The sequence below is a fragment of the Schistocerca gregaria genome, chromosome X, assembly GCF_023897955.1.
Source record: "Schistocerca gregaria isolate iqSchGreg1 chromosome X, iqSchGreg1.2, whole genome shotgun sequence".
In the NCBI taxonomy this organism is placed as follows: domain Eukaryota; kingdom Metazoa; phylum Arthropoda; class Insecta; order Orthoptera; family Acrididae; genus Schistocerca; species Schistocerca gregaria.
The window spans coordinates 660,464,874-660,472,722 of record NC_064931.1 but is presented as its reverse complement, the minus strand read 5'-3'; the positions used below and the strand labels follow the sequence as shown (position 1 = coordinate 660,472,722).

General features: G+C 38.8%; 2 non-coding genes across 2 annotated transcripts; one reads left to right on the top strand and one right to left on the bottom strand.

Annotated features, from left to right (window-relative positions):
- Window positions 1-5,341: 5,341 nt before the first annotated feature.
- On the bottom strand, window positions 5,342-5,416 carry Trnat-ugu (transfer RNA threonine (anticodon UGU)). The gene has a single exon. It is a non-coding gene; the product is annotated as a tRNA-Thr (tRNA).
- Window positions 5,417-5,723: 307 nt separating this feature from the next.
- Trnat-ugu (transfer RNA threonine (anticodon UGU)) lies at window positions 5,724-5,798 on the top strand. Its single transcript has one exon. It is a non-coding gene; the product is annotated as a tRNA-Thr (tRNA).
- The last annotated feature ends 2,051 nt before the right edge of the window (window positions 5,799-7,849 follow it).

Sequence of the window (7,849 nt, the reverse complement as noted above, 5' to 3'; positions counted from 1 at the left end):
TTTTACAAGTGATATATACAGTGATGTTCAATATTATATCATACCTCTGGATATATGGCTCATAAAAAAACACAGTACCCTCATATGTATTAAAAGCGACTGAACTGACAAGAAGTCGTTTAACAGGGGGACTGGTCTTTGAGCAAAAATGCATTCATTATGAACAGATTCCCAGAATGCATTGAAAAAGGCTAAAATGTGCACCTTTGAAGGCATTAAATAATAAAGACTGTTCTACATGTTAATTTGCTAATTTACTCAGAACTATTACAAAGTTAGCTATGAAGCCAAATTTTCACAAAGGTGTACATTAAAGGAAAGAAAATGAGCAGAGTTATATGATGAGGAGAAACATTACACAAAAGAAAATGGTGTCATTGTATTACCATGGGGATACTACAGGATAAAAAATTCAGCTAATGTGCCTCAAATGGGGAGTATGGGAACCTGGAACATGTAATATCTGTAGACTTGTATTTGAGATAAATAAACTAGTAAATTCTCGTAATTTGTACGGTTTTTATTTAAAACAGTAAACCTGTTATCTACATCCATTGTTCACGGTTACCTATGTCACTGAAATGGATTACTATTCTGATAATATGTAAGTATGGACTGTTTTATACATGGTGGTCACCATTTAGAAACCTTGTGTTACAGAAATTAAGTTAGGTACTAATTTAATAGAAAATACATAATTATTCAAAGCAAGTAGGTACTGTCATTAACCTAGCCAAAAATAAATTCTAAATACTGTTTTACAAACATTTAGTGATTTTAACCACTGTAATATCCCTTGGAAACCATGATGATACAGATGCACCAGATTTAATATTTTTATATTACAGTCACTGTATTCCATGGATCCCATGGAGATGTGAAAAGAAGTCAGTTAAAGTGCAAAGTGTGGAAATAACACAACTTTACTATATCACAGTGCTAATTCTTGTTATACACTAACCTGAAGTGTTAAATTGAATAGTTCCTGTGAAGATTTTCGTCAGTGGAGTAGTAAAACAGATCTTAAAAGACTAATCTTAAATTCCACTACATTATCTACATGACAATTAATGCACTCTTGTATGGTGTTAAGTACATGTGTACCCATTTATCTGTCTCCGTCCTGTACCAATGTAAATCCCTTGAAGTTCATGTAGAAGATGTTTCTAGTTCTAGTGTTAGATTCGTGCTTTTCATATCTTTTTGAGAAAAGAGATATATTGGTAATGACAAAGGACATTAGTGAATATATTTTGTCCAAGCAATGGTATACATTCCCAATGGCCTGACCGTAAAAATTCCCCTCTCTGGATCCTAGCCCTTGATCACAATTACCTTCAAATTTTTGCATTTTGTCAGTCCTTGTCCTTCACAAACCTGGCACTACAGAAACAAATCACCATTGAGATCCCTGAACCACCTATATTCCCTCTGCAAGATACTGTTACTGTGCAATTACAACTGCCTATACACATACCATACATCCAAAATTGAAACCGTTTCCCTCCCCCCACCCCAAACACCTGGAGGAACACTCCAGATACCATCTCCAAAACTCATCCAATTTATCAACATCTTCTCCCACCTCAGAGCAGCACTACCAATTAACACCTATGCTAACTCTAGTGATTCCTCTCATCACTCCCTCATAGCATCCAACTGTTGATATTTTTCTGTCCACAGAAACTTCCTCCCAATATTCCATGAAACCCAAGACCTAAACAAACTCAAAACACTGTTGTCAACAGCAGACTTACTGAAGTTTAACCCTGTCCAAAGGTCTCACCTTTAGGCCCAGACTCAAGTTCAGCTATGCTCTGGGCTCCTCAAACAACTACTCTGCTTCTTCCGATGCCTTAAGTAGAATCACTTCTTTGCTACTGGTCTCTCCAACCAAAGCCAGCCTAATCCCAAGACTGAACCTTGCCTCATCCAGTTCATACCACCATCCAGCTGTGAGCCACTGCCTGTCCCATTTAACCGCTCCAGAAATTCCTTACCTCCAATGTGGCTTCACCATCCTTCCCCAGGCCTTTTCCCAAGAACAAAAATCCCACAACATAAGAAAGAATAGCCATCCAGAACCTCAACACAGACCCAGATTTAATCATCCTCTCTGCATACAAAGGCTCCACCAGTGTCATGGTGAATTGCAGTAGCTACCTGAAGGAAGGCATCTGCCAACTGTCTAACTATTTACTTAAAAGCTCTGCCATAGCAATCCCATACCAGAAGTCCGGAATAAACTCCAATCCCTACTCAAATCCAAAGGCCTATCCCTGATCTTTTCTCTGAATCTGTCATCCTCCTCATCCCAAAAACTCACCTGCATTCTTCCCAAAATCCATAAACCCAACAACCCTGGACACCTTATTGTAGCAGGTTACTGTGCTCCAAATGAAAGTATCTCTACTCTTGGCTATCAACACCACCAACCAATTGATCACAGTGTAGCATCTGATATTAAAGACATCAACCACTTCCATCGCTGACTCTCAACCATCCACATCCTACTTTCCTCCTGGATTCCTACTTGTCACTGTTGATGCCACCTCCCTATACACCAGTATCCCCCTTGCCCATGGTCTTGCTGCTGTCTGCATCTACATACACACCCAACAAGCCACCATATGGTGCATGGCAGACGTACCTTGTACCATTACTAGTCATCTCCTTTACTGTTCTAATCTCAAATAGAAAGAGCAAAAAACGATTGTATACATGTCAGTATCAAATTCATGTCTGGTTTCATGTCTATATGTCTCTGTACAAGCCATAATTTCTCTTATCTTTGTGGTCCTTACGCAAAATGTACATTAACAATGGTAGAATCATTCTGCAGTCAGCTTCAAATACTGATAAGCTAAATTTTCTCAATTGCGTTCCTTGAAACGAACTTTCCCTTCCCTTCAAAGGTTCCCATTTGAGTTCGTGAAGCATCTCCATAATAATTGCATGTTGTTCAAAACTACCGATCACGAATCAATGTCTTACTCGAATCTGAACTCGTGGGGATCCTAAACACTTCGTGATGCATCCTCACAGCTTTACTTCTGCCAGTACCTCGTCTCCTACCTTCAGATCAGCGCACACTCCGCTGCTGAGTCACAATTTCATTCTGGAATATTTACACTGCTCAACGCGGTTCAGCAGCCACTGGCCAATGCTGCATGCCCAACAGAACAAGCACTGCCTACTACAGCTGCTCTACCACCTTTTCAACAGTTTAGTGAACAAGATGAGGAATGGCTCGAGTGGCTGCACCACTTTGGTGTCCATATGCTAGCTCACAATATCCCAGGTTCTGTGCAACCTCCATATCTGTTATTCACGATAGGAAGTGTAGTGTTCAGATTAATTCAAAAACTCTTTCCTAATGCCACTCTGAGTGAACTTGTTTATGATACAGTGGTAGACTCACTATCAAACTATTATGAACAACAAGTGAATGTGGTAGCATTCTTCAATTGCAAAAAACGTTCAGAACAAACTTATTGCGAGTGGACAATAGATTTGCTGGGTATGACGAGGAGATGTTAATTCAAATGTGCTTGTGGTGCTTTATATTCTGATGTTATGTTGCATGATGTGATTGTGATCATTTCAACAGGTAGTGCAAATACTAGATCAGTATGATTCCGATGCCTTGCCGGCTCATACATTTGAGCAGCCAGCTATTTGCTGTGTTGAGTCCCTTGCTTGCGATCACCCCATTCGACACCGGCAGCTTGCGCTAGCCAAACCGAGTAAACAACGCTGCATGCCGCATAAGCAGTCTGCTACACGGGCGGCTACACAGGTGAACAGAATAAAATCTTGCCCTAGGTGTTGTAGAACAAACATAAAAATTTGACCCAGTGCTAAAAATCTAATCACAAGGCCCATGTCATTAATGCAGTATATTCCAAGTCTGAACTGGAAAGTTGATGATTGAAAACCTAAATCTGGATAGCCAGATGGGGATTTGAACCATTGTCCTCCCAAATGTAAGTCCAATGTGTTAACCATTGCACCATGTTACTTGGTGCACTTTGCTTGAAAAAAATTTAGGGCCTAGCATTTCTTTATCTAACTAAAGTATCTGGGCTAACGTATTTGGTAATACAGGACCTTTAGTTCCATCTACATTTGATATCTGAAGTACCATTCTTTGACCTTCAGTATGAGCTAGAAATGCTGCTTTTATAAGAGATTCTAGTGCAGTTGTTGAGTAGACTGTGGTATCCTGCCCACTCGTGTCTTGTAGGGCACCTAAGTAGCTGTTTTCTCAGATAGCTAAACAACACACAAGAAAATCCTATTAATTGTACAGTAATTGAATTAACAGTACTTAACTTTGGGTTGCAAGCAAATGGTGACATGTAAATAACCAATGTCATTCACTATATACAATGTCCATTCAAGTAATGTACCCAAGTTCATAAGTCACTGCTATTGTTAATACCACTGCGGTTCTTCTAGTGCCTCTCTTCTAGTCCATTTTCTAGTACCAGTCTACCAGTGCGCATCTTCTACTGTCCGGCCACAGCTAGGTGGTGCGTTGCTTTTATTCTCTTCATGTAGATACCACTCCTGCCATGGCGATGTCCTAGTCAGCATGCTATTGGCTGACATCGTCTCACAACCCTCTGTGCTGTATCATTCTTGATCTTCGTATTGGTGCATGTCATTATGCCAGAACATAGACAATACTATAAACTTTTAGAATTGTATTATCATTCTCAAACAAATTCACATCTACACAAGTTGCGATATTTTGTGATTAATCAATGAGTATTACATTATTCATTCTGATACACTCCATTCTTTAGTTAGTTTTAACGATGTGGCGGGAGTTACAGTTTTATATGTGCTTTATTGCACTGTTTTTAGGGAGAGTCAAGTCAATGATGACATCATTTATCACAAATTGTATGCATTGTGTTACTATTGAAAAGTTTGTTTCTCTCTCAGTCTTCAGATCAATTATTGAGCATTTTAATGATTCATTTTTATGTGAACAGTCAAATATAGGGTTTTTATTAAATTCAGTAGAGTTCAAAAGCAGTTTTCTTCACCCACAGTTCATGTAATATGATAGTTGAAATGTTAAACATAAATCTTATTCTAGTTTAGGTTTTAGCATCCCAAAGAAATTTCTATTCTGGAGGTCCTGTGGAATTTGGGTATACTTTGAGATTTTTTATATGTGTGAAATTAAATTACTTTGAACCTTTGTCAAATGTTTCTCTATCAACCTGAAATACTGAAATCACACATCTAACATGAAACGGTAATTAAATCGACACCCTAGCGGCAAACAGGTTTTGATATACAACATTGGGGACATGTTGAAAATGTGTGCCCCAACCGGGACTCGAACCCGGGATTTCCTGCTTACATGGCAGACGCTCTATCCATCTGAGCCACCGAGGGCATGGAGGATAGTGCACCTGCAGGGACTTACCCCTTATTCTAGAGAAGGTGCACAGTCATAAATGGTATCTGTTCTTTCAGGAACATATACTACCTTCATATATAGTTAAAATATGGCTACCCAGTCATTGACCTTGTGCGAATGCAGCTCGTACAGGACTTGGTAGAGTAATCTGCCACGAGTAATGAGTGTGATGGGAAAACATCTATTAGGCGCACCACGAATGTAGTGGTGTGGACATGTTGAGAATGGGGGTCTCACGGGGAGCGTGCAAGGGATAAGTCCCTGCAGGCGCACTATCCTCCGTGCCCTCGGTGGCTCAGATGGATAGAGTGTCTGTCATGTAAGCAGGAGATCCCAGGTTCGAGTCCTGGTCGGGGCACACATTTTCAACATGTTCCCAATGATGTACATCAACGCCTGTTTGCAGCTAGGGTGTTGATTTAATTATCATTTCACTCTAGAGAAGCTGCACAGTCATCAATGGTATCTGTTCTTTCGGGAACAGATACTACCTTCATATATATCTAACTGTTTATATAGATGTAGTGAGTTTCAGTTTGTTGTGACCAAAATTGACATCAGGTGCTAGACTTTCCTTTAAATCCAAGTGATGAAAAGTAATTCTTAATCTTTCATAATTTTTCAAGATATTTCAAAATGGAACCAGCATCTTATTTGACACATGCCTGTGAAGCATATTCCACCATACCTTTTCCAATATTATTTTTTCTTATGAATCTGGTTTATCGAATATCAGTTAAGACATGTCATGACTCTTATGAATTTAAACTTCCTCATGCTGATAATTGAAAAGTAATCATCTTATACTATTCACAGAAACCAAAAATCAGTTTTATGGGAACCAGAATTTTAAAACAGCCATTATCGACGACTAGATTTTTCAGGGTTCAGGTGATCACCATCTTTCATTCAATAGAATAATCTGATGTTAAAAGATGTGCTGTCTTTCAGAAGCTCAAAAGCTATTGAGGCTTTTGTGGTCACTTGTTGATGTATTGTCTGTAGGCTTTTGTCTCGGGATTCTCAGCTAACATCCGTTATACAATTTTTCTGATATTTTGCCAGCACAAGTGTCTGGCATTGTCAAAGGTTCACCACCATACATTGCTAGTGGCAGACGGGAGTCTCTCCAGCTGCAGGCTGAACTACAGTATGCCACCAACAATAGAGGATGAACCTTTGAAAATGCCAGCCTCTTGTGCTGCCAGAATGTCAGAAAAATTGATAAACAGATGTTGGCTGAAGATCCCTAGGTGAAAGCCAACATATAATGTCTTTTAGAATTGTTACTTCAGGACTGTGAACATGATCAGTACTTTCATTATTAAGATGATACTGAAGTTAAGAAAATAAGTGCATTTAATTGTATCATCATTTATAATTTTTGTTTCACTTCTTTTTTTCTGAAGGTGGTAACTGTTTTTATTTTGTATGGTGATTGATACTAGTGCAACATATCCCAAAACTGCTTGTCCATAATTTTCAATGTGATGACTTGAATCAGGGTTTAGCATTTCATGTACAGTTATTGACATTGTTTAGAGTGTCAAAATATTTGTATTAGTTTTTAACACAGTAATTTAAATAATTGTTTACTATGTTTACTATAAGCTGCTTTTTATTTACCTTCTTTTACTTTTATCACGTGTACTCCACTAGTTTTTCTAAAATAGGTGTTTTCATCATACACTATTCCCATTGCTATATTCATTGCAGATTGAGTCTTGCTCATGTAGTGGTACACTAAATGTTTGCTTTTCATTAATTGCTTTTCTTATTCCAAGAGTTCTATCTGCAAGGCTGAAAGAACTGCAAAAATTGTATAAGATAAATGCCATCACTACTTTTTTATCGTGCGGTAGCGTTCTCACTTCCCACGCCCGGGTTCCCGGGTTCAATTCCCGGCGGGGTCAGGGATTTTCTCTGCCTCGTGATGGCTGGGTGTTGTGTGCTCTCCTTAGGTTAGTTAGGTTTAAGTAGTTCTAAGTTCTAGGGAGCTGATGACCATAGATGTTAAGTCCCATAGTGCTCAGAGCCATTTGAACTCCTTTTTTGCAATAAGGAGTTAGTTAGTTGGCTAGTCATTTCCATGTTCCGTGAATCATAATTGCAGTCTCTCACTATTATGTAGTCAGTTTTACAGTTATAGTTCTCCTCCCCAGGAGCAAAAATGGTAACATGCAGATCATGTACATGATTTCTTCAATGTTTTTTATGACTCTCTCTCTCTCTCTCTCTCTCTCTCTCTCTCTCTCTCTCTCTCTCTCAACTTATGTCATTCTCATCCCCAAAATCTGATGTTATCCACAACATGACCATTACACAGCTAAGGCTAATGACCTGTAACATGTGACTTTCAGTTCAGTTTCTTATCAACATAAACACTTAAGAATTTATCATGTTTTGTTT